General features: G+C 39.0%; 1 protein-coding gene across 7 annotated transcripts in view; it reads left to right on the top strand.

Annotated features, from left to right (window-relative positions):
• TENM1 (teneurin transmembrane protein 1) overlaps nucleotides 1-25,022 on the top strand; it is an 829,655-nt gene that overhangs the window by 499,578 nt on the left and 305,055 nt on the right. For 4 of the 7 annotated variants that reach the window (XM_032123529.1, XM_032123527.1, XM_032123528.1 and 1 more), the window contains exon 1: nucleotides 14,495-14,675. The exons of 2 other annotated variants lie outside the window; for them this stretch is intronic. The gene's annotated coding sequence lies outside the window, so the exon portion shown is untranslated. Of the gene's footprint in view, nucleotides 1-14,494; nucleotides 14,676-20,269; nucleotides 20,319-25,022 lie in introns of those variants that run through there. One more of the 7 variants, XM_032123526.1, reaches the window with a different exon arrangement.

Below are 25,022 nucleotides of genomic sequence, written 5' to 3'. Positions count from 1 at the left end.
CCTCTCGTGTTTCATGAAAGCAGAATAATTTACACTGTAGTAATATATTCAGCCATGGTTGACAACAGCATTAAATAAAGTGTTGCTTCCTTTAACTGAGGTATCAAAAAGAACCAGAAAGAAAGGGCAAAAGAAAAGGGAAAAGTAAATAAAATTATACTTCATGGAAAGAAAAAGCCCTTGATGAAAAGAAAATAAATTTTTACATTGTGACAACTATCTGAATAGGAAAGCACACTAGAATCAGATGAATCAGAATACCCTGGGCAAAACATCCACAGTGTGTACTCCTTGAAGAAGAAAACTCTGCCGAAATAAAGAAGCAGATAAAGAGCTGTAAGAATCAAAGCACATATTAACTATGTTGAAATCAACTTACAGAACATAAATCCTAATTCAAAACAAGTGCATTTGCCATTTATCAAACTGCTCGAAAAACAGGACATTTTTAGTTAAAACATTAATGCTCCAAGATATACTGCAGAAAGATAAATATGTGGCTATTCCTCATCAGAATTTCATTTGGCTTCTAAAGAAAGAAACAACTGGAAAACTGACGGGATACAGAGCTAAACTTTTTATTTTTCCCCCCCCTAGAATTAGCACACAGTAAAATACAGATAAACCATAGAGGCAACTTAGGGTTGTGATCATATATCTAATTTCCTTTGTCTTCTACTTCCATAGAAGTTGTGTGAAAAAATGAAGGTAACACATAAGCTCCTCAGGACCTTAATACCGGTACATTAAGTTATTAATAAAGTACAAAAAAATCTGTTTTTCCCTGCCATGCTATTTATAACATAATTGCTTCCTAGCTCAGCCTCTGTTACTAATTCTAAATGAATGTTGTCAAATTGCAAAGTGCATATTGTTGTCAGTATAACCTGTTATTACACGCTAATACTGTGTGTTAATGAAGTGTTAAATATCCAGAGCTGTCAACACCTTGATCCAAGGGAATATGAACACTATGAAATAGATGTGATACATGGCTAAAATGATAAAAATTATTGATCATTGCTTGAATGCATTTTTAATATAAATTAAACATATCTTTCTAAATTAAGATATCTAAGTAATCTAAAGGGACAGATATTGGCCTTATGTAGTATCTTGGCTTCCACCTCTGTATGTTAATTTCTGTGAACTGTTAATCCTCTTTGTTTGGGGTTCAATCCCTAAAGCACTGCAGCTACATTGAAAAGGCTGCACACTCTTGCTTTGTACCTTGATAATAATAGTGTTCAACGCTTTGTAAGCTCATGTCTTGAATAATCAAACTTATTGATATCGGTAGCCTTATTCAATATTTAAAATTGCAGTTTAGGAATGTATTCATTTTTCATGTGAAGAAAGGAATATGATGGAAGTCTACAGGGCAGTGATGTGCCTCAGAAATCATTCTACTGAAATGAATTACTTTTTTGACTGAGTAACTTCAGAAGGCATTCACATCAATATGGTTTATAACACGTGGAAAGGAAAATTGACAAGAATTCTTTGGAAAATAGAAGCAGTACTTTCTCACCACTTCATAAACACTGAAATACACATTCTTTTATGTAAAGACGAGTGGAGGGGTTGAGATGTTCCTTGCCATCCAGCCTTTTTAAAGGAATCAATCTTACCGAAAACCACAAAGATGCAAAGGTATCAAATGTAAAAGGAAATTACATTGTTGAGTTTGGACTGTACTGTCACAGAAACGGGGGAGCACATTAGGACAAGCAATACTACTTTTATTAGTAGCTGTCCTTTCTAGGAGATTGCTTAACTCAGCCTATTTAACAACCTGTTCCTTGCCTTTACTTTTGAAAATGCACTGACATTTGGCCTTCTTATTTCTGGAAGCAGCCACACAAATCCGATAGACTGGGTCCAAGTATAGAAAACAGCAGTGTCATAAAGCTTAATTTCAATAACAAGCTTCAGCAGCTCAGAAAATGCATACTCTTCATTCCTCTTACAATGGAAAGAAGCATCATTTAGCCTTTAACAAGGAAAGAGGTAATGAGATAAAGATTTAGTGCTTGTGTTTATAGGAGGCCTGTGTGCGATTATTAACTGGAGCAAAGTTTGGTTTTGTTTGATTGGCTTTTGAAGGGGTTTTTTTGGTCACATTTGAAAGTAAAAATTTAAATTTCTTGAAATTAGATTACTGACAATTTTTTTTCCAAAAAGAATAGTGTATTGGTTCAAAAGAATCTATGCAGTAACCATTATGTTCATGTCTTCATGCAGCTAAATCTCAAAAGTTATTTTCTACACTTGTAAAGTTATTACATTTTTCTCTTCTGTTCTTCCACACAACAGCAGTAGAGATTTTCCACACTCCCGTAACATACTTTTCATTAATAGAGACTAATATTCTTTGTGTCAGTGTTATTCTAAGAGATGAAAAAATAAGGTCTGGACTATGGTCCAGTTGCCAAACTGGGAGCAGGACCTAATTTTCACGGATCTAACTTGGTGCTTGATTCCTAAGTTAGTGATTCCCAAGCAGTGACACACAAGTCTTTACTTATTTTTTGCATTACTCCCACATCATCAGTCAGGAAGGAAGCAGGAGCTGCAAGGTAGGTCAGACTTTTTTCTATTTCCCCTTAGCCAAGATTGATTCTAGCACCACTGGCTGCAGTAACTCCTTTGACCCTTGCAGTTTGCATTCCATCAGTTCTGGTCCTTCTGCTTTTTAACTCCAACAAGGAAGAATGTCAGCAGTGAATCCATAAGGCTGAAAGCCATCGCATTTATTTGCAGTTACTGAGAGGCTTGGCTAGTTGTCACTTTTACTAGTTTTGAGAAAAAATAAATGTCTGTAATTCTTTGCTCTCCACAACCACTGAGAGTTTTATGGAATAGAAGCTCTTTCTGCATTTGATAGGTTATCCAGCAAAAGGATAATTACCTCTGATGAAGTCTCTGAAAAAAAAGAAATTACTTTTTTGTGACAACTTATTTAAAATTATCAAACAATTGAGAAGTGTGGCATTTATAGTAATGCAAGATCTTTGAAAGAGAAAAAATAGTAATGCCTTTAAATCTGCAAAATATTATCTTCAGCTGTAAAAGTTTGGTCAGATAGATACTATTTAGCTATGTTGCATGGCAAAGCACAGTTTTAAGAAGTATTACTGCGCTTTACAATTTATCTTTCAACTCTGCCTATATTTCATTATTATTTCTACTCATGACTCATAGTATTTCTATATTTTTCTGCTAAGATTGACATATCTCATTTATTTTCACACCGGAAACCTTTCCTATGCATTTCCACAGCCAGATATTAGGGGTTTTTCTTTAAAATAGTATAGGTGTAATGCCCCATTTTCCCAAACTCTGCAGCTCAAAGCTCTGGGAGCTGCTGTACTATATGTACAGCCCATCAGTAGACCACAGGATATGCAATAATATTTCTATACTATGTTAAGGCTCCCTATGATATGTGTGTGTACATATACATATATCTAAACACATATGAGGGCTTATCAGTTTGCAAACAGCTGAACTGCACGTAATTCACTCATTTATAAACAGACCTCTCATCCACTCATTAGTTTTTATACCAAATATTACGTTAGATTGTTTGAAACTGATTCTCCTCTTCCCATCTAATACACAAACAACATAAAGAAGCCTTAGGAGAAAGAAGAATGAGGGAACTCTCTGGTGCTTTTGTTCTCATTCCCATGAGAATTATTGTGTTTCTGATCCATTGCTGCACACTGAAAATTCAAATTAAAGATTTTGCACTTAGGATGAGTAACAGAAACATTAAAATTTACTTCAAGTATAGAAAAACTGTAAGTTTAACATACTGTCCCATATCCCCATATGTTATTCAGTCAGGTTTACATACTCAATACATTTTCCCAAAGGCTATTCCAGATTTACAATGCATTCTGCTTTTCTGAAGTACTTGCTTGTCTACAAAGTACTACTGATAAAAATTAGATATCAAACAAATGAGATGGGTGTCTGAAACTTAAAAATAATTAATTAATTAATAATTAAATGCTAGTTTACTAATAAATATTACAGAAAAAAACAATAGGTTCCAAAAGAGTATTTCCTTTACAGCTTATTTAAAGTGCAAGGGTATGATGCTGTTTAGGAGGCTGAATTATATATATCTGGATTTATAATTAGTCCAGCTATTAACCTTTTCTCCAGTTTCTCTCTTTGGTGATATACTGTACTATAAATTCCATAAGAGATTACCTTGCAGAAAATATGGTTTTTCATAAATGTCCCAAGCATATTTCATAATCACTTTTAATTTATTTATTCTCGGTCTGATTCTCTTACTGTCTTGTACTGGTGCAGTTTTACCTGTCCAGGATGGATATGAACAGAATTTTGTGATCATTTAAAGCAAACATACTTTATTTACTTTTTAATGGATATGGATTACACAGCTTCCATAGGGCTGAGAGAGGTCAGAACTTCAGGTGTGGAGTAATGTGCCTAGCAGAAATTGCAGGCAGACCTAAGGCACTGAATCACTGTGTAACAAAATTATCAAGTCTTATTCATCCTGAGCCCATTATTGCCCAATCAGATGTGTGTGTATATATATATGTATATAATTTTGTATACACACATATATGCACAAATACATATATATATGCAAGGACTTCTGCAGGTGACTGAGACTTCTGCATCCAGATCTCTAAATGGGTTATTTTTAAAGAAGTTGCATCAGAACCTTCTGCTCAGAGCTGATGAAAGCCAGTAAATGGGTGCCCATTAATGCTGCATTAGCATTGTAAAACTGCTGCACTTCTCAAAAGCCTGCCAGAACACGACCCAATCTGGACTGTTAAAATGGCTGCACATGTATTGTAATTTGCCATCCATTCAAAAGCTGAAAAAAGGAGAGATCAAATTATCTAACTCTTCACAGGAACTTCTGAAAAACCAAACACAATGTTGTTGGGCTGTAACAGTTTCAAACATATCTGTAGAAAGAGTGTAAACTCAAAATGCTTGTTTGAAAGATATTTTAATTGATTATTCTGTTACTTCATGTTTTTTAGAACAGTAGGTTTATGTCTATAGGGATTTCAAAAGTCAAAACTGACAGTACGTATTTAACTATCATAACCACCCAGCAATTACGTTCAGCTTCTGCATTCTCATCTAACTAGCCTTGCAATCTAGGAACTTCTGTGCATATTGGGATTTCTGTAAAAGTTAGCATTAATGAAATAGAGTTTTAAATTTCCCTAGGCTCAATCTAGACATTAAGAATATAAATGTAAATTAGCAGAGAAGAGCAAGCAGCCTTGAATACTAACATTTTCATCACATAACTTTTGGTTAAAAATGTGCTACAGAATGGGGGAACCAGCCTTCTGCAACTGGTACCCTCAAACTGCATTAATAATTATCAGAATACTTCTGTAATTGTCTATGTGCTTGCTATAGCACTATAAGACTCAGACATCCTCCAGTTACAGATTATTACTGTCTGTCTGATAAATAATTCCTGTCCAATTCCATTTTGACTTGAAGACTGCCTCTAAAAAGATTCTTTTCTGCTTAAAAAAAATCCAGTTATAGAACAAATGTGGCCACAATATTCTACTTATTTCACCTTTTACTGGCAAGACAAATCTTGCAAATTCATTGCCTCTTCCTGACATTTTTATAGCCACCTGCAGTGTTTACTTTCATTGCAGTGTATTTTGTATGATCATGGGTGTCCACACTCTGCTTTGGTTGACTCTCTATCCTCATCACCACTGACAGTATGTTCTGATGGTAAGCAAGTGAAAATAAGATAAATAGTGAGAATATTACCCTTGTACATAGGCTCTTACTCCAAACTATTGACATGGCTAGTAGTCAAGCACCAAGTCTAGTTATAAAACCTGAGTTTTTTATACTTGAAGAATGGCTCCTTTTAAAACTTTTCACAGTGATTAAACACTCACCATTTGTTATGACCAGCTGCATATTCTAACTCTTTACTGACGCAGAATCACTGATCTCTTTCAATACATGCTGATACCAATGACCATAACTAGGAGACAGTAAGGACTAGAAGGACAATGATGATGTAAACCTCACTTTTCAAAATTCAAGTGAAGTGCTGAAAAAATGTTTGTGTTTTTTGTGGCTATTCAGGACTACTATCTTCTTGGAACAATGGGCTGAATCAATTAAAAGGAATAGTTTGTTATAAATAGAGTGATTGTGAAGGCTTTATATGAAGGTATTTTTATCGTGTTTTCTTTTGCTGTAATGAAAAAAGTGATCTATCATAGAACTAAAAAATAAGCTGAAAGAGATCTCAAGAAATTTTTGATCTTACTCCCACTTGGAGCCTGGACCTTTCAAGTCTGAATATTTCCAAAGATGAGACCCTCCAGGCAACATGTTCTAGTATTTCCATGGTGAAAATGTTTCTCATACTATCTAGCTGGAATTTCTCACGTTCCAGTGTGTGCCTGTTCCCCTTTTTCCTGTCCCATCCTGCTGAACTCACTCCAGAAAGTTGCTGTCTGTCTTGTCCTGGGGGAGCTCTAAACCATCTGTCAGATGTGGACTCAGACATCCCACAGAGAGGCACAGCATGACTTCCCCTACCTGCTGGATACAGCCTGGCCCGCTGTCTTTCAGGGATATTTTGCTAATTCTTGTTCAGTTTGTTCCTCAGGAGCCCCAGGTGCTCCTGCTGTCTTGCCTTGGCTCTGCACTGTACAGGCACATGACTCCTCTGCACTCACATGCAGGACTTTGTGCTACCTCTGACTGAACTTCCTAAGGGTCCTGTGAGCCCTGGGCTGTGCACAGACCACTCCCCTCAACTTGGTATTATTCACAAACTCACCAAGTTTTTGGAGAACACTCTTTACCAGTGTTCAGGCTGTTAATAAAGGCATTATACACTCTTCTGACATCAATGTGCAGTAGGAAGATAAAGAATCTGACAGGTATCTACATGGATGGATGGATGGATGGATGGAGGATTGCTGTGTGTTCCTGTTTTTCCAAAAGGAACCATATGAATTGACAATATTTTAAAAGATTAAGAACCTTCTCAATGAATCTTGAATATGCATATGCATATTTTCCTGAACACCTGCATGATAACTATGTAAGCCTCAGAAATGTTTGTATGAAATATGGTGTCTTAATTTACTATCTCAAAAAAAATCCCACATCCATCAGTTTCAACCTGAAGTTTTTGTGGGAGCCATTTGAGAGATTTTGCTAACAATCACAAAGCTGAAAAAAAAATGGAATTCCTTTGTAAAAATTTTAAATTCTCTATTTCTTCCAGTGTAAGTGATCTAAGGGATGAAGATATCTGACAATCTTCTACACTGACCTTCTTAATTTACAATAAATATTCCAGAAATTTGCTAATGGATTGTATCCTAAGTTTTGGGTCATTTGGTTTGTTTCATTTGGGTTGGATTTCTGTTCTAATTTTGTTTGGTTTTATCTCCTAGATAATATATATTTTAGCACAGCATCCTTTTTTATGTTATTTATCAATTTTCTGACAGTTTCAGCCTCAGTTCTGAAGACAGTTCGGTGTCTTCCTACCAGGTGAATTTCAGGTACAAGATTTGAAGTTGTTAGAGAACAGTAGCAAATTAGTCCAGCATGACTCTTGATTACCTTTGTTATAGGACAATTAGGATACTAGCTTAGGCCATAAATTTTATTGCAGTTTCTTACAAAAGTGAAGGTGAACAAGAAAATTGAAGGCATCACAATTTTCAGTGAGATGGCTCTTAAAAACCATTTGGTTTAAAAGCATTTGACATAATTTAAAAGACATTTTTTGCAAGCTTTCCTCCAAGGAAGCACTTGGGAGCCTAAGTAAAATTTGAATGTTTATGTTTTAAAGCACTTTTAATGCAAGAAATCTGTGTATAATTATCTCTAATTAGTCATCTCTTCCACTGAGATTTATACTAAGCATTTATTTTTTCTCTACAGTAGCTACTTCCCAGGCTTCTTTAATAACTAGGACTGTTTGACAAGCTGATCTCAGGATCAGATTTCAAACTCATCTTATTCCATTCTACCTGTTGCTTCAGGACATTTCTTAATGAGGCCAGAGTTACTTTCATGTCTAATTAAGCTGAAGAGATTAAGATATTTAGGTCTTGTTTTTGTATACTCTCCTAAGGGAAAAGTAAATACATAAGCAACAGAGATCAGCAGAAATGCAAGAAAGAAGAAAAGCAGCAGGAACACAGGGGAATATTATGTAATATAAGGGAACAGCAAAAGGCTGCGTAGATTATCCTTCCTAAAGTATGTTCACTTGCCTCAAAAAACAGTGAACTGTGATTCAGAATTCTCCCTAACATGATAATTATGTCTTTATCAGATGAACCTGAAAGAGAAATATGGAAGAAGGGATTTCATGTCTTTATAAAATATATTTGAAAACAGATCCTTATTAGGATTTCCTTCTTATACAATAAATTAAACTGGAAGCTAACAATGAGACAGATGAAACAATAGATCCAAAATACTCTATCAAACATGCCTTTGTTTTTTATGTTCCTTATCTTCTCCAGTTTCAGCTTTCAATGCAATGAGAAGTTTATTATTTCATTTGGAAAGAAACGATCCCTGCTATGTGGAAGTTTAATCTCTCTTCAAAAGTGCTTTAACCTTAGTTCCACTCTAATGGGCAAGTGGATAGACTCAAACCTCTTTTAGCATGCATTCATATTCCGGAATAAACATTTCCATTGAATATTTTTCAACAATGTTTTTAAATCATCATCTTTCTTAGTAAAAGGCTTCTCAAATCTTCTAGTTAAGGTACAGCTTTCTGCAGTACCAAAGAATTTCCCTCTAAAGGCAGGAAAGCACTTAACTAATCTTTTCATACCTCCAGCTCCTTTCAATTACCTGGGAGTATACTTATTTATACATTTTGCATGTTTCTTTCATGTGACTTTAGGTTTTTTCTTCATTTTTTCTTAAGCTCTGAAAAGATACAGATGCTCTTACATCTTTTTTCCTTTTCATTCATGACCTAGAATTCATTTTTATTTGGGTCTTGCAAGGAAGCTGGGAAACACAACTGGTCTGTTTGGAGGGTTCTGGAGTTCAAACCAAAATAATGAAGAAAACAGTTTTCTATATCAGTTGGAAATTGATTTTTTTTTTCAGTTTATCAAAACAAAAATATGAGTTTAATTAAGGCAAATGAAATACATGGTACCAGCTACACATCGGCGACCACCACCCAAGTCAGGCTTCCTGGAAAGTGGAGAATCAGCCCCGGTGCCAGGAGCATCAGCACCACCTTGTGTTCATGGGATAGGAAAATCAGTCAGGAACACGCCTCCCCAGCCATCGAAACCGCAGCGCTTCCCTCTTCTCCCCATGGCACGTTAACGATGGAGCCATATTTGTGGAAAAGATTCATAATTTCTGCTCCTGTAAATTTAGAATAATCGATATATCCAGGTACTTAGGAATTTATCAGGAAACTTGCTTGGATTTTTGGTCAATGTGTTAGACAGCAGTCGCAGCACATGAACAGCCCAACTGTTCATAATTGCCAGGTTTTTGGGCAGGCATCTTGGAACAAGATAGCTTAGAGGTGAATTTTGCAAGAAGATTTGCAGTTATTTACAGGAGTTCTTTCTGAATGTGAGACACGACACTGGAAAACCTATTCTTTTCTTTGAAAATTTAAAAAGGGAGCAAAGGAGACGGTGTCATGTGGTGATGGAGCACCTTGACAGAGAGTCAGTATAATGTTTTGATTCCTTTTTCATAGCCTGTAAACATCCTACAAGGCAGTGCTGTTTCCTTCAGTCTTTTGCACAGTAGAAACTGTTCTGTAAACAAATCTATTTCTGGTACATCTTTCACCAACTTGACTGTGAAAATACATCCGTTTTCATTTCTTTTTCAAAAAATCAACTTCCCTCTATCCATTTGGTTCTGGGAGTGCAGTTTCTGGAAAGACATATCCCATCAGAAATTGCAGTTACTTCTGTTTTAGCTCTACTATATGATGTACACTTTCTAGCAGAAAGTCTGGGGCAAAACCGGTTCTTTCCAGGAACTGCTAATAATATGGGAGTGCAATTTAATAGACAGTTTTCTATACCTAGGTGTATTTAGCCTAGCTTCACAAAATTCAGGTCTTCTCTCTAAGAGGGAAATAGAATAGCAACTTTCCCTATTTTTTGCCCCCTTCTTTTGGTCCAGAAATTAAAAACTTCTGACTGTGTTTCATAGCTCACTTTCCCCTTTCTAATCTTTTAAAAATTTGAATATTCCCAGACTAAGTGCAAGACTGTGTGTCTGTATGTCACTTTAGTGCAATGTATCAGTTTTCTTTCCAGTACACACATAACTAGAAAAGCATATAATGACATGGTATACTCATAAGTATTTAAAAAATGATCCTGATTCTCTTCTACCCTTCAGTTTGTGCATCATTACAGAGAATTTGCATTGGGGACAGTTAGACTTCTGTTTTGATCATTTTTTACATCCACACCTCATATGTGCCTCTATCAGACTGATGTAAGGTATCATTTTAAAAAATGGCAATTTTCCAAAACCACTGTGCAAACTCTGAATGATGGATCAGTCTCATTAATTTTATCAAGTATAAACCTGGGTTTTAAAAAAAAAGTTCAACCTTGTGGAGTATGGTTGGGATCCCATGTTGGTGTACACTACAGGATCTTGCTCAACCGTGTCCTTTTAGAGGTTGACAATGTCTCTAATGTCCTTATAATTTTTCTCCCTGTTCCAAAAGGGGCAGGGCACCGTTATTAGTGCTACTCAGTCCCTTCTGTCACTTTCTGTCAGACAGCTGGGATCTCAATGCCCTTTATATTTGGGTAGTTTACTACCAGTATTAAGGGACTCACTGTAAATATTTCATCACCCTTTTGAAATAGTTTTCTCTTTTTCTGTTGAAAAGACTGAAAGAAACAAGTCTTTCCAGTACCTTACAGGGCAATAAGAGAGCTGTAGAGAGACTTTTTACAAGGACATGGAGTCATAGGACAAGGGGGAATGGCTTCAAGCTGCCAGAAGGCAGGTTTAGGTGAGGTATTAGGAAGAACTTTACTCTGAAGGTGATGAGGCACAGGCACAGGTTGCCCAGGGAGGCTGTAAATGCCCCATCCCTGGAGTATTCGAGGTCAGACAGGATGGAGTTCTGAACAACCTGTGAAAGGTCTAGTGAAAGGTGACCCTGCGCATGGCAGGGGGTTGGAATGAAATGGTCTTTAAAGGTCCCTTCCAACACAAACTATTCTGATTCTATGAAGTTGAACCTTGTATTTTGTGTATTTAGCACTAGGATCTGGCTGACCTCTTGCCTCTGTGTTTTGAAGCCTGTTAACTGTATGAAGGAGTAATTTCCACAAATGGCAAATCAAACAACTGCTTCAATTATTTAGCGAAGTGTCTTATATCTTACAGTTGTCAGGAAAGCAGTCTAGTATAAAATAGGAAAATTCCCCAAAATTTCAGAGACGTTTTTGAGGACTTCATTGGATTGAAACAATAGAGGCAAAAAGAGGAACTTTCAGCATCATTTTCGGAAGCATAGGCTGACAGAACTTTGGTGAGTGGTGATATCCTACCCCAGATGGGTTGAAAAGTTCCTATTCAGCAGTGAGACCAGCAGCTGTGTCTTGGGTCTCAACAGAGATTGTTGCAATGCAGGCAATGATCTCTATTCCCACAGGAGGCATGAGAATAATTTAAAAACAGTGTTTCAGCATAACTCACTTACCAGGTAAAGACAATGACTCACTCAGGAGGCTCATCTGAACTTGAGCGAGCCAGAAGGTGCCAAGCCAGTCCTCACCATCAGTGCTGCAATAAGGAGTGTTGCACCGGTGCACTCGAGATACCATCCTTTGCTACTTACAGAGAAAATCTCTAGTGCAGAGAGCTGCAATACTATACAAACCTACATGTGTAAGAAAACTTCATTTGGCACCAGCACATCTAGCAATATTTTTCTTGTTGCTTTCTTTTAAACTAGTTTAGCAGGCTGGCTGTGAAATTTGAGGGTCAGAATTCTTCTTGCTAAATGCATTTAGGCTTGATGTGCTCAAGGACTCTTGTTGCCAGGTATAAAAATATTCATCCTGATTCTTGGAAAGCTCTCTATCTGTGTCTGTTCCTTCTACTGGAGCAGCTCCCCTTAACGAAGCACTCATTATCCAATGGCTCTTGTCTTGCACTGGGATCTGCTCCTATTTCTGTTGGAGCTTGCATGTAACACACCTGAAATTCCACACCTTCTGCATCTTTCTCATGGAATAATATGTAGTATCTGTGTGGTATTCCAAGCAGACTTTTTGAGTTTCCCTAACCCCAACTCACTAGGGAGCATCCATGGGTATCTGAAATTACCATATATATACACCAGACACTTCACTTGATACCTGGCACAAATTTTCCACTGCTGGGTTTATCCACTGTTTCATTTACTTCAGCAGTGGCTGAAGAGACAGAGGTAGGATTGACTGTCCACCTCTACTGGTTATCTTTTTATGACTTGATGAGGCTACCATCTTTTTATGACTGCTATATGTTAATGACTACAACAGGCAATTCCATAGAATTGCAAGAAAAATAATTATTATAATTGTGTGTTCTTTGTCTGCCCATAGCAGAGCAATATTTACTAGACTTTGGTACTATCTTAAAACCTGGAATCTAGATGGGTCAGCTATCTTGGTTTATGTTTCTGTGACTAACATGGTGACTTCATTCTAGACCTTTTTATTTCTTTGGCTTTGAGTTATTTCCACATTCAATCCATGGTATCTATTTTTTGTGTTAACGAAAAACAAATGTTAAAGCCTATTCAGAGAGAGAAGAAACCAAAACAACCATGTCTACTGGGAAGGAAAAATTAGCTTTTGTTTAGGCTCAGAAGAGCTCAGACTGATCTATACTGCTAAAGAATTACTCCACCTACCAGGACTAAGTCACAGAAATTCCTGAGGACTGTTTTGGCTTAAAATAATAAACTCTTAGAAACAGTTAATGATGAGGTTTGTTGAATGGCTTCAAGATTAATGAGAAATAGATTTGGTTACTTCTGGCTTTTCTGGGCTTCCTATGAAAGTAATGTATAGAATATCAGAACGCTTTACCCAATTTATTTTTTTTTACTTATGCATTTCAAGATATTATATAGATATCTTCAAGATGTCATTTTCCCCAAATACTAATGTAAATAGCATAAACTAACTGTCTGAACGAAGTATGTTCTAGGCACAGTACAGAGTAAATAAAAGGACTCCACTTTGGGTGGTTTATGCAGAAACTTATGAAGAAGTAACAGCAATAGTGAATTGCACTTTTTTCCCAGTGTTTTCCTGGGACAGAATGCACAAGATAAATGACAAATAACTAATATGGTAAATAACTGCAGTGATTTTTAGAAATTGATAGATATGTGTATGCAGCATCCATGTGAACAGAGACCAGGATGGAGACAGACTGATGAGCCAGGTCCAGCCTTGGAGGCACACCTTTTCCAGTTCCTTGGATTTCTTCAGCACAATAAAATTTTTACGAATAAGTGCTGATGCAGAATTAGCTGTTAAGAGAAGAGCAGGTGGTAATCACCTTTACGCCTCTGTATGTCCTCTTGAGGATACCCAGTGTAGAAGTGATGAAATTACAGAGATCATCACTACCTGATGAAGTTCCCCTCCACTAAGACCCGGGCCTGTTAATGGAGGTGGCCCCCACCACAACAAGCTCGGATCGCGAAAGGAAAGCTGCTGAAGCACCTTGTATAAATAAGCATCCCTCTCCCAAGCCTTGATTCCACTATCGGTCTGATTTCCTCAGCAAGGTAAATTATTTAGAAGGTGTTCTGCGCTACATCCCGAGGCAGAGCCTCGCCGGTGGGGCTTTCTTTCCTCCCTTTCCCCGGGACGGGCAGCGGGTCCCTGCGGAGCCGGGCCAGCATCCCTCCCTTCGGCGAGCGCAGCCGCCTCACCTCCCCGCAGACTTCCCGAACTCTGCCTAAAGCTTCCACCACCACGGGCGGGGGTGGCTCAGCCTCTGCCGGCCGGTCCCTCCCTCCCCACCCGCGCTCCCCGGCGCCCCCTCCCTCCCGCCTCGGGGCAGCCCCGGCGAGGCTCTCGCCCCCTCAGCCCTCGCCCGCCGCGGTCGGTGCGAGGCGACTCGAGGCGCGGCGGTGGGCAAGGCGCCTGCGCAGCTCTCCCGGGCATGCTCATTAACAGCGGAGGAGCCAAAAAGGGGAAAAAAAAAGAGAAAAAAAAAAAAAAAAAAAAATCCCACCCTGAGAGCGAGCGGCGCCGCTGACACTACACCCGCCGGAGAGCGGCGGCGGCGGCAGCAGCAGCAGCAGCGGCGGGGCTGCGCTGTGCCGGCCCCGCGTCCCCTCACGCCCCGGCTGCCAGCGCCCGCCGTGGGCAGCTGCGGGGCGAGCCGCGGGGCGAGCCGCGGCAGCAGGAGCCGGCGCGTCCTCCCGGCGGGGCGGAGGGGCCAGGGCGGGCTGCGGGGGCGCCGCGGGCAGCGGCGATGTGGATTTATATTGGCCCGCGCCGCAGCCGCTGGGGAGCGGGGCGCGGGCACCGCACCTAGAGGCGATGGGCGAAGCCGTCGGCGGGGCTGAGCCGGGGCGCTGCTGAAAGTTCAGCCGGTGGCCGCGCTCGGTAAGTTTGCCGGGGAAGCGGGAGCGGCGCCGCGGGCGCCCGAACTTCGCTTTTCGTGGGGGGCAGCGGCGTCCGCGCCGGGGCGGCGAGGGCAGCGCCGGGCGCCGCCGGGGGTGCCTTGCCCCGCCGGAGCGGGAGCCGGCGGGCGCTCCCGGAGGGTTTTTGTGGATGGCACTGGGTGTGTACGTGCGGCTCCGTGTGCGCTGCGCGGGCGGAGGGTGCCGGCGGGCGGCTGCCTGGCTCCGGGGCGGTGCGTGCGGGCACCGCACGGCTGCGGGAGCGGGCGCCCAGCAGCGATGCCGCGCTCGGGGCTGAGCCCCGGCGCCCCGCACGCCTGTAGGGGGTCTCCTTCGCCCGCGGTTGCCGGGCGCGGGGTGTCGGTGCGGAGCGGCGCTCGGACCGCCCGGGCGCGGTGCCAGCGCCCCGGGCGGCAGCGGCTCCCCATCCCCGAGGCGGAGCGGGGCGGCGGCGCGGGTGCGCGGCTCTCCGCGGGGCGCGGCGGCGGGGAAAGGCGGGGCGCTGCCGGGGGCCGGGCTCCGGCTCCGCGCTGGCGTTGCGGGAGCGCCCGGGCCGCTCGCATGAAAAGCCGCATCCCCGGTGCGCTCAGGGGTGAGGTGGCTCCGCCGGGGCAGCGGGACCGCGCTCCCTCCCGGCGGGAGGATGGAGCAGCCTGATTTCTCACCGCTCCTCAGGCATAATCTGCTAAACGTGTGTTCGGTGTATTCTCCTGCCACTGGTTGTGGGATCTGGTAATCTCTTTTAGTCAAGGCGTGTATACAGTCTTTATACTGCTCTGCTGCTTCTAGCTGGCTTTTTTCCCTAAAATACCTTACAGCTGTAGCCCGTGACTGACGGTTTAAGCTTGATGAATGATTAGACCAGTTATGGATATGATTGTGGTACACAGTGAGGAACCTGCCTGTGTGCTATTAACTGTGTGCTCTTACCGTGTTGAATGTCAACACGTTTACCTTAGCAGAGCTGGGCTTTACGTGTTTTAATATTGAAATCAATGGCAAGAACTCCCCGCCTCCCCCTTTATTTGGCTTAAATATATGCTACCTTTTTAGGCTGTATAGTAACTGTCTTTGTGATAGTCTTTTATTGATTGCTTTCCCAATATCCAAAGGTTGTAGATACCCATCTTGATTGTGCTGATGCTTCCCTGATAATTAACGAGTCAGATACACTGTACTATGGAAATAAATACCAACTGTCCGTGTGGTGGGGCAAGCATCTCAGACATCTACTGTGTCTCCAAATGGTTTTGCAGTAACAAACCCCCACCACTCCTAGTGCCTGGATTTTAGCTGTTAATTGTGAAGCTTAACGTAAAACAATTTGATATTTAAAGTATGGAATTCCTGGTGTTGTCGAGAGCACTTTGTGAATCACAAATAGCAAGATAAACTGTAGTGTGGGAAGAGCTATACATCAGAAGGTGAGACACAGCCCAATAGCTTGCTTTCTTTCTTGTCCATAGTTTCTTTTCAAAGCTTATTTTATACGTGACCCTTAATGCTATGGGCTAATCTCAGAACACTTCTTCACAGACGAAATGCAGTCTTCTTAATAACCTAACTGCTACCCCTATAGATATCCTATTGATATTACAAATTCATCAGAAGTTGATAATGTAGTTGTATGTAACTTGATAATGTAAGTTGTATGTAGTTGATAATGTAACTGTATGTCTTGGGGATTTTGGCTTGTTGGTTTGTTTTAAGAACCCACATCTCTAAATTGCTGTGGAATTTAGGAACCTCTATGGGTCTTGCCTTTTTTTTTCTTTTTTTGTTACATCACTGTTTTGTTTCAAAGAATGATTAGAAGTTTTCTGAATAACACATATCCAATAGGATTTTTCTCTGAATATCTGATCTTTAAAAAACCCCAAACAATTAAAACCATATAAGACCCCCAGTAAATTAAATTTCAAATACTGAATTAAAAATCCTTTATTTTAAACAGAACAGTTCCTTTCAGTTGCCAAATTTTAAGTATTTAAATGACGCGTATAAAGAGCAAATGAGAAAATTCTTATTAAAAGCAGCTTTTGAGAATGTGGGAATGCAAATTACTACTCTCAACACTTCAAGTAGTCAGATGTGGAAATAAATGAACATATTGTATTGATGGCTTATGTGTAAAAAAGCATTGAAATGTATTCAGAGTTCTATAAAAGCAGTGTCATCTGAGAAAAATTGTAGCAAAGGAAATCTATTACTCATCTGATGCGGCATCATAATTAAAATGGTAGTTTTGAAAACCGAAGGAATTACCCGTTTGGTCACATGTGTGCTTGTAGTCACGTATGGAGGTGTGCAACGTTATGCTCTGCAGTAATGGCTTAGGAATAGGTAAATGTATACTTCCTTCTTTCCATTGAGATAGGAAATTCTGAGGATTGGTGTTGATGTTAAGTGGAGCAGGCAGGACATTTCATGAGGTCTAAATGGTATGTGTTTAATTTTTAAATTATCTTAATCTGAGAGATGTAAGAATAATAATGCTGCTTAATTTATCACTATCTCAGGGCTTTGAGTATGGGAAAACAGTCCTCTACATTTGGTTAGAAATATTTTTTTGTTCCCATTTTACAGACTGAGAGTCCTGTCTTTGCTTCAGTCACAATGACTGTAGTGGAACTAGATTTTAAAATGATTTAGAGACCAGATATAAATTGGTGATGGAACTCTGTCTGAAATTCATGAGTTTCTGTTTTCTTGTCTGCTGTTTCTTCATCTAGATGCCCGTTGATTATGTTCACAGTTCAGCACAGCTGAGTTAATGATAAATTTCATGAGATCAAACAGACTTAATATAGTTTTGCTTTTTCTCTAAAGGCCCAGTCCTGAGTCTGCTGATTTGAGGTGCAAAATTTTATGCCTTTAAAGTTAGTGAAAAGAGGGTCAAGTCAAACTGTAGTTTGGTAACTGTTGGTGTAAGCAATTTTACACATTGTAGTCACTAATCTGTTTAGCTTCTTTAGTATTTTAAAGCGGTAGATTCTGGAAGTATTGTAATACTTTTGCAGCTTTTATATGAGTTAAGGAAATACAGTGTTTGCTTTGTCACCTTTCCTTTGCTCACCTTTGAAGTTCGGTTATAATCCCAGTGTACAAACTTTGGATTTCCCCAGATTTTTGTGCATCACATACACAAGTTAATGACACCTTATGCTCTAAAACCTGTGCAGAAGTTGCCAATAAATGTCACAATATTAAAACAGTAAGGAGAATTTCATGGAGTCATAGAATAGTTTTGATTGGAAGGGGCCCTTAAAGGTCATCCAGTCCAACTCCCCTGCAATCAGCATGAACATCTTGAAGAGATCAGGTTGCTCAGAGCCCTTTCCAACCTAACCTTGAATGTTTCCATGGATGGGGCATCTACCACCTCTCTGGGTAACCTGTGCCAGTGTCTCATCACCTATACTGTAAAAACTTCTTCCTTATATTTAATCTAAATTGACTCACTTTCAGCTGAAAGCATTACCCCTTATCCTATTTAAGCCATTGTTGTTGATATTGGTTTTTGACTACAGTCCTCTCTAATGAATAAATAAAAATAATTCTTGTCTCACAAATTAGAATGCTTACTGTGCTTGGGGAGACCACATTGAAGCTAAGACTTGTGAACGTTTTGGTTCAGAGAAAAATACTATGTTTAGAAAAAATTTCTGATTTTTATGATGTAAGGTTGTGTGCAATCCTACGAGGACACATGTTAAAGTGATGGTGTTGCTCTCCTATAGAGGTTGATTTAGTCATACACTCTTCTAATACAGAAAAGTTACAATTGGTTAACCAACCTTCTATTCATTACCAGTGCTACATTTCTGTGAGTATGATGCTGGTTTGTAACCGGTATGACTAAATTAAAATCCCTCTAGAGAACAAAAAGCTCTGAATCTAACTTTAGTCTAGGTAGCATGCGGATCTGTAGTCTGTGGTGACAGACAGATCAACCAGCTATCAACTTTTCTGATAGTTCTGCCAGACCAGCACTGCATCATTGAGCACTTTTGCATCGTCCCAGTTTCTCACTGATGCTCACCAAGAGCTCCATCATTGTTTTACTAGGTAGATACTTATTTTAAAAGACTGAGCATTTTGCTGCACTACTGATAAGTGGCATATTCAAAATTTATTGAAATCAGTTAGAGGTAGACTCTCTACCCAGTTAGAGGTAGTCCCTCCCTCACTTGCCATTTTACTAACTTACTTTTTATTGTTTCTTGACCAAGGACACAGCACAGTAATATTTGGCTAAGCACAGAATTATTCTGTAGTACAGCTGTAGCTATAGGTTTTAGACTATGATAGAATTGTCAGTGGTAGCTGCCTCCTTCAAAATGAATATCCAACATGTTGTATCTTACTATTGTTCTCTTTTCCATGAATCAAACAATTAATTAAGAAAGAGACATAAATGTGCTAAGTGTCAGTTGATCTCTATGAATGAAGTAAGAGGGAAATAATGTTAAATGGTAATTCTGTTGGATGGAAAGTAAGATTTTGATGCTGCTTAAGTAAAAAGGAGATATTAGTTACATTCTTATCTTGGCACTTTGATAAGCCTGTTCTTGAGACTCCTCTGTTGCATTTCATGATGAGGAGACTATGCTTAAATGACCAGATTTCAGTCCTCATCCATCTTTGTCTATGGCTGAAACCAGATAAATATTAATTCCTTAAAAAAAAAATCTTTACTGGTAGGCTTAAAAATCAGTTCGCATGGATGAACCTAAAGTCTGCCATTGCCATCTAACTTCAAAAAACCTCTTATCTTTTTTATTTGTTGATGTTTAGGTGGTTTCTGCTTATTTGCTTGAAAGCCTTCATACATCTTGAAATTTGATATACTATAGCATGAAAATCTTTGTGTATAAATTATAGCTGTAGTTAGCATTATGCAACACAGTAATGTCACTAGTATTTATACTTGACAGGAGAAGTAATTTAGATGCTTCTCTACTTTTTTTTTAATAGCTTGTGGGTGTTACCTGTTCATTTAATTCACTATATTAAATGCCATTGGTTTTACCTTAATGTACCTTTAATAAATTTAAAAACCTGTTTGAGAATCGAAAAAGCACCAGAAATACAACTTTAGTAGAAATTGAAATATTAATATCAGTGATACAGGGTTAATTGAATGTCAGGAAAAAATACTAGCCAGAGGATGAAAAGTCCTTTACTTGTAACTTCTACATTGAGAGTAATTTCAAGGTGTTTTAAAAGTTGAAATGAGTCCTAAAATGGTGGGGGAAATGCATCCTAAAACTGCAGTTTCTAACTTAACTGTTGCTGTTATATTTGAACACAAAATCTAAAGCAGTTTCTCGAATAATAATGAAACGAGGCATAAAAATTAATCTCCATAAAAAGTCCCTAAGGGGAAAAAAAGATAGATGACTTTGTGAAGAGCATTCTGGTATGCAAGGAGATGAGGTATTTCTCATATTCGTGTTGCTGAGTAATCTTTATTTACTTATATGGAGTATGTTTTGGTACTTCTTTCCCTTATTTTCTCGAGCCAAGGATGTTTGACTCTACTTCCCCTTTCCACAGAATTGGAATTGGGCACATGAGTTGAGTGCTCTTGTTGCCAGTCTAGCTGGATTCTGATTGTGTGTCGGTAAGTAACTGCTTTTTCAAAGTTTCCCTGTTAAAATTCCAGTTAGTCTGAAAAAAAGGAAACTCTTTTCCTTTCAAGCTTTCAGAAGCAGTTCACTTCCTGATAGCCCTAAAGCTTTGTCTCTTCTGTGGCTTGATGTTGAAGGTTCTGTATTGAGCTCAGCTTGTTTCCATTTTCTCTTGAACTGAAGAAGAGTCAAAACTTATTATAACAGATTCATCAGCTGGTAATGAGGATGGGATTTATTTTGGAGAACTGAGATGTTGAAGACTTGTGTATTCTCCTCTGCTGAATTTGGAACTTACATGTTGGATTTCTTGAGTTCATTTGATTGGGTATTGGATGGAGCAGCTTCTGGAGTCCTGTTAGGTATTGCCATGTAACCTTTTGTGCTTTCAGGCTTGTAACTGTATCTAGAAATGGCAGATGTATGGAAATTGAGTGATGCTGGTAGTCATCTTGTATATATATATATACACACATGCTGTTACACTGAATGTAGACCATATGCTCAAATTAATAAAAATAATCAAGATCCAAAAATTAAATAAAAAGCTAATTTTATTTCCTAAGTCTCAGAAGATGATTGCTGGATTGTAGATGTCTATGTTGCTTATGATTTAAAAACCTGTCTTAAGTTTTCCATGTTCAGAACTTTTCACAGACGTACAATTATATTGTATTTTATTATTGCTTGCTACTAAATCATCAAGCCAACACAAACAGGGCCTTTGAAGTGTTGTTCACTCCCATTCTTAATGAGTAACCTTTGACATTTCAGTAAACATCAGCATGTTGGGTGCTAAGTGTACTGTCTACATTGTTACCAGATGGAGACAAGTTTTTATTTTTAAAAGAAATTACTCCAAGTCAAATGCAGGAATGACACAAGAGAAATGTGTATTGCTTGCTCCTTCTCCACATGTGCTTTTGTTTGTAGATAAGTAAAGGGTATGAAATCTTTCTAGTGTGTACCAGTTCTTAAAGAACAAACAGAAGCTGTGAGCAAGTGTTTGCAAGCTCTTATTTAATCATAACAGTTGTGGTCAGCGTGCAAGGTGTTTACAGGATGAGCCAATGTCTGAGGGTAAGGACCAAGAGCTCAGCTGTGCCAGGAAAGTCCAGTACCTTCATTAGAGCTTGAAAATCTGGAACCATTTCTGCGCAACTAATGTGTACGTATGTAACAACAAAGTGATAGTGGGTGAAGCATAAACAATTTAGCACAATTTGATGGTGGATTTCATACCAGAACATGAGAAGCAGTAGTAAATCAAATCATGACTCTTCATATTTTAGTAATGTTTTACCTTATTGATTGGAAATGCAGAGTAAATGAGTCACACATTTTAGGTTAGCAGATCTTTTTCTTTGCTCATCATCTTGCTGATCAATGGTCTGATCTAAAAATAATAAAATATGACTCTGACATCTGTTTGAAATAGATTGCTTAAATACTGTGTTCAGCTTTTTTGTTTTGCTCTGCCTTTTTAACAGTGGGGATTACCACACCTAAGGGATACGTGGAGGGCTGCAGATTAAATCACACATGCGATGTAAATGCATCAAAACATTCTGCAAGCATAAGCACCGTATCCATTAAAAATATTTCACTGGAAGAATATTAAAGATCTGGCATGTACTCCTAAATAAAATAAAGCTATTGAGAGGCAAATATTTTGTATGAAAGGGCATGGTTATAGTACCAGGGTACTCTTAGTAGTTGTCTTTATCTCCAAATAAAACTGAATGTTATCTAGATTTTTGGGGTTTTTTTAAAATTGTATTCTATTTTAGCACTTTTCTACATATGAAAATAAATACACTTTTCTGGAGGAGATCTATCTCTAAAAAGTAACCCAAATTGCCTACATCCTTAAAAGGAAAAACCTCAACCAAGTATCACTCTTCTATTGCATGTTATAATACAGTACAAAAAATCTACTGTGACCCTTTCTCCTCAGAATTTATAAGCTACTTTTAAAATGTCAATGGAAGTAAGAGATGGGAGTAAAAATCTTGGAATGAAATCAAAAGGAAAAGGCTCTTAATGGAGTCCTACTGTTTGGTGTCACTCCACAGAGGGACCTCCACCTGTTTATTTCGTGTGATAGTATGATACCAGAGAAAAGTTGAGCGTTCAAGAGTTTAGGTTGTGCATCCTTTAGGGAAGATCTGGGAAGAAAGGATAGGTGAGAAATAAATTGGAAGGGAAAGAAACCAGCTGCACTCCTAGGCCAAAGCAAAACTGAATATGCTCAAGATGATTTGAAACGTGTAGAACGAGGAGTTGAGGTGAGGTGGAGCAGGAGAACGAAGCTGTGTTTATGGAGCAGTAAAAAGGCCAAGGGTGTTCCCCATTTGCTGCTGTGTTTCAGGTAGCCTGCTGCAGGCACACTCCTGCCACTGATATCTCTTGTTAGCAAAGTGCTTTTGGCAGATCTGAACTATTCTAAATTTGCCTTGACTGATGTAATCAAACACTGAACTTTTTGTTTAAATATTTGTAGTGATGTGTACGTGCGCTTCCCCTACCTCTGAGCTTGTGTTAGACTACAGCGAGGTCCTGTATAATTAACTTCTGGTATATTTTCTGTTTATGTCAAATCTCACAGGAAGATTCATGGCAACAGAGTCAGTAAAAACCTTGACTTCACAACTTTTCTGGAAGTAGCATTGAATCCTGATATCCACTGATAAATCAACAGTACACTGCTCCAGCTTGGAGTTGTGCTTCTCTGTTCTCTTCTTTAGACGGTGTTGCTTTGTCTTGGATTTTCCACTTGCATTTGGATGTCACTATTTTTTGTAGGTTTTAAACCAATTGTTTTGTTCTGAGAAATGTTAAGAAGCTTGAGGATGAAAGGGAAAGTGTAAGGTTTGGGGTTTTTTTTCTTCTTTCATTACTGGATTATCATTAGTATATATGTATGTCTACATCTTTTGTAAGTATTTTGTAAAAAAACCAAGCACCCTTCCTAATTACTTTAGATCTGGGAGGTAGGTAGAAAAATATTTCCAGTTTTCTCCCAAAAAGGAAAGCAGTCTTCTTGGGCTGAAAAGAAAGGGCACTGATGGCTCACCTGTGTGCTCTGTGGTTTAGGTTCTCTTCTGTAGAACACAGCTTGAGATTTCACAGGTCTCTCTGTTGTGTCCCATTTGAGTGAAAACTCAAAGGTATGTTGGACACCTTAATAGCATGGAGGTGTGCCCTGGAGCTGGCTCCCCAGGTCACAGCACCAAGTCTGCCAGAGTTCAAGAAAGGAACAGTTGGGACAGTGTTCTCAGACCCATGGTGTGATCACTGGGGTGTCCTGTGCAGGGCCACAGGTTGGACTTCAATGATCCTTGTAGGTCTCTTCCAGCTCGGGATATCCTATGATTCTGTGATCCATCTTCACATTGTCCACTGAGATTGGTGTGATTGGTAAGGGGAAACTGTGTTTTGGTGTGTGCACAGGTTTTGTTTGTTTTCAATGAACTGTAACCTGCTGCACAGATTTCTTTTGAAGAGCATGAGAGCAGTGAGGCAGGGCAACAAATCTGTAACCAACTTTCTGCATTATTTTTTGGATAATGTATTAATGGGAACCTTACAAATGACAAAGTTTGAAATAAATTAGAAGTAGAAATGCATTTTTCAAAAATCCCTCCAGTAAATGTTTATCTACTATTAACTGATACGCAGAAACAACTTCAATACTAATTTCCTACACTGAGGATGAGTGAGATCAGTTCAAGGCTATTATGCCCTGAATTTGCAGACAGCTTGTTGTAATTAAGAAATAAAACTCAGAGTTGTTGTTTTGATTTTTCCGTGATGCTTTGCCTGGGGGTCAGAAATATGTTCTTGATGCCTGCTGTCTATAGGCACTAAAAGACTTAAATAGCATTGTGCCTATTAACACAAGTTGTTTGCATTTGTGCAAAAATTCCCCTCCAAAGCTGATTTAGTGTTCCAACATAAAAGGGCTGTGGGATTACAAGGCTGTTAATAGATGAGAAAACGACTATATGTACCATGAAGGTGATTATGACCACAGGAAACTTGTATCAAAATTGCTTTAGGTCATAATGTTATAGTATGGAAACTTTTAAAAGGTTATTTCCTTAAACCGTTGACAAAACTGGTCTTCTGTTACGGTTTCAGCTCCTAAGGACAAAAACTTAAGTATGGTATCTGCTTTCTCTGCCGAATAAAACAGGAGCTCTTCTACTGATAGTTATTCTGGGAGCTGAGCATCTTGTTGCATTTGAGTACAAAGGCACAGTTCATTACTGATGGGAAAACAAACTTTCTCTACCGTAGCAATTCAAATTGAGCTCTCTGCTAAGTAGTGCTCATTAAAATATCTATCATTTACAGGAATTACTATTTTAGCCCTTTTAAATGTTTTAGTGCTTTTTCTTACACTGGATGAGATTTGTATATTTAAAAAAGAAGGGCAGAAAAGGACACTGTTTCAAAAAGATTATTTTCTGGGGAAGCACACAGCTAAAACTGGACAGTAGATGAGCTGTATAGGCCTAAGGGCGAGGATAACAGAATTAGTAGAAATAAAGATTTGTTGTTTCCTGCTTGCTGAAATAACTCATCTGATTTGGGGAACATGTAGATGATACTCCCTGAAGTGTAATTTATTATCTTCAATTTCTGAGGATTCCCAGATTATATCCAAATTCACTTTACCCTTCTGGTAGACA

Source organism: Corvus moneduloides, chromosome 14, assembly GCF_009650955.1.
Source record: "Corvus moneduloides isolate bCorMon1 chromosome 14, bCorMon1.pri, whole genome shotgun sequence".
Lineage (NCBI taxonomy): Eukaryota > Metazoa > Chordata > Aves > Passeriformes > Corvidae > Corvus > Corvus moneduloides.
This window is presented reverse-complemented; position numbering and strand designations above follow the sequence as displayed.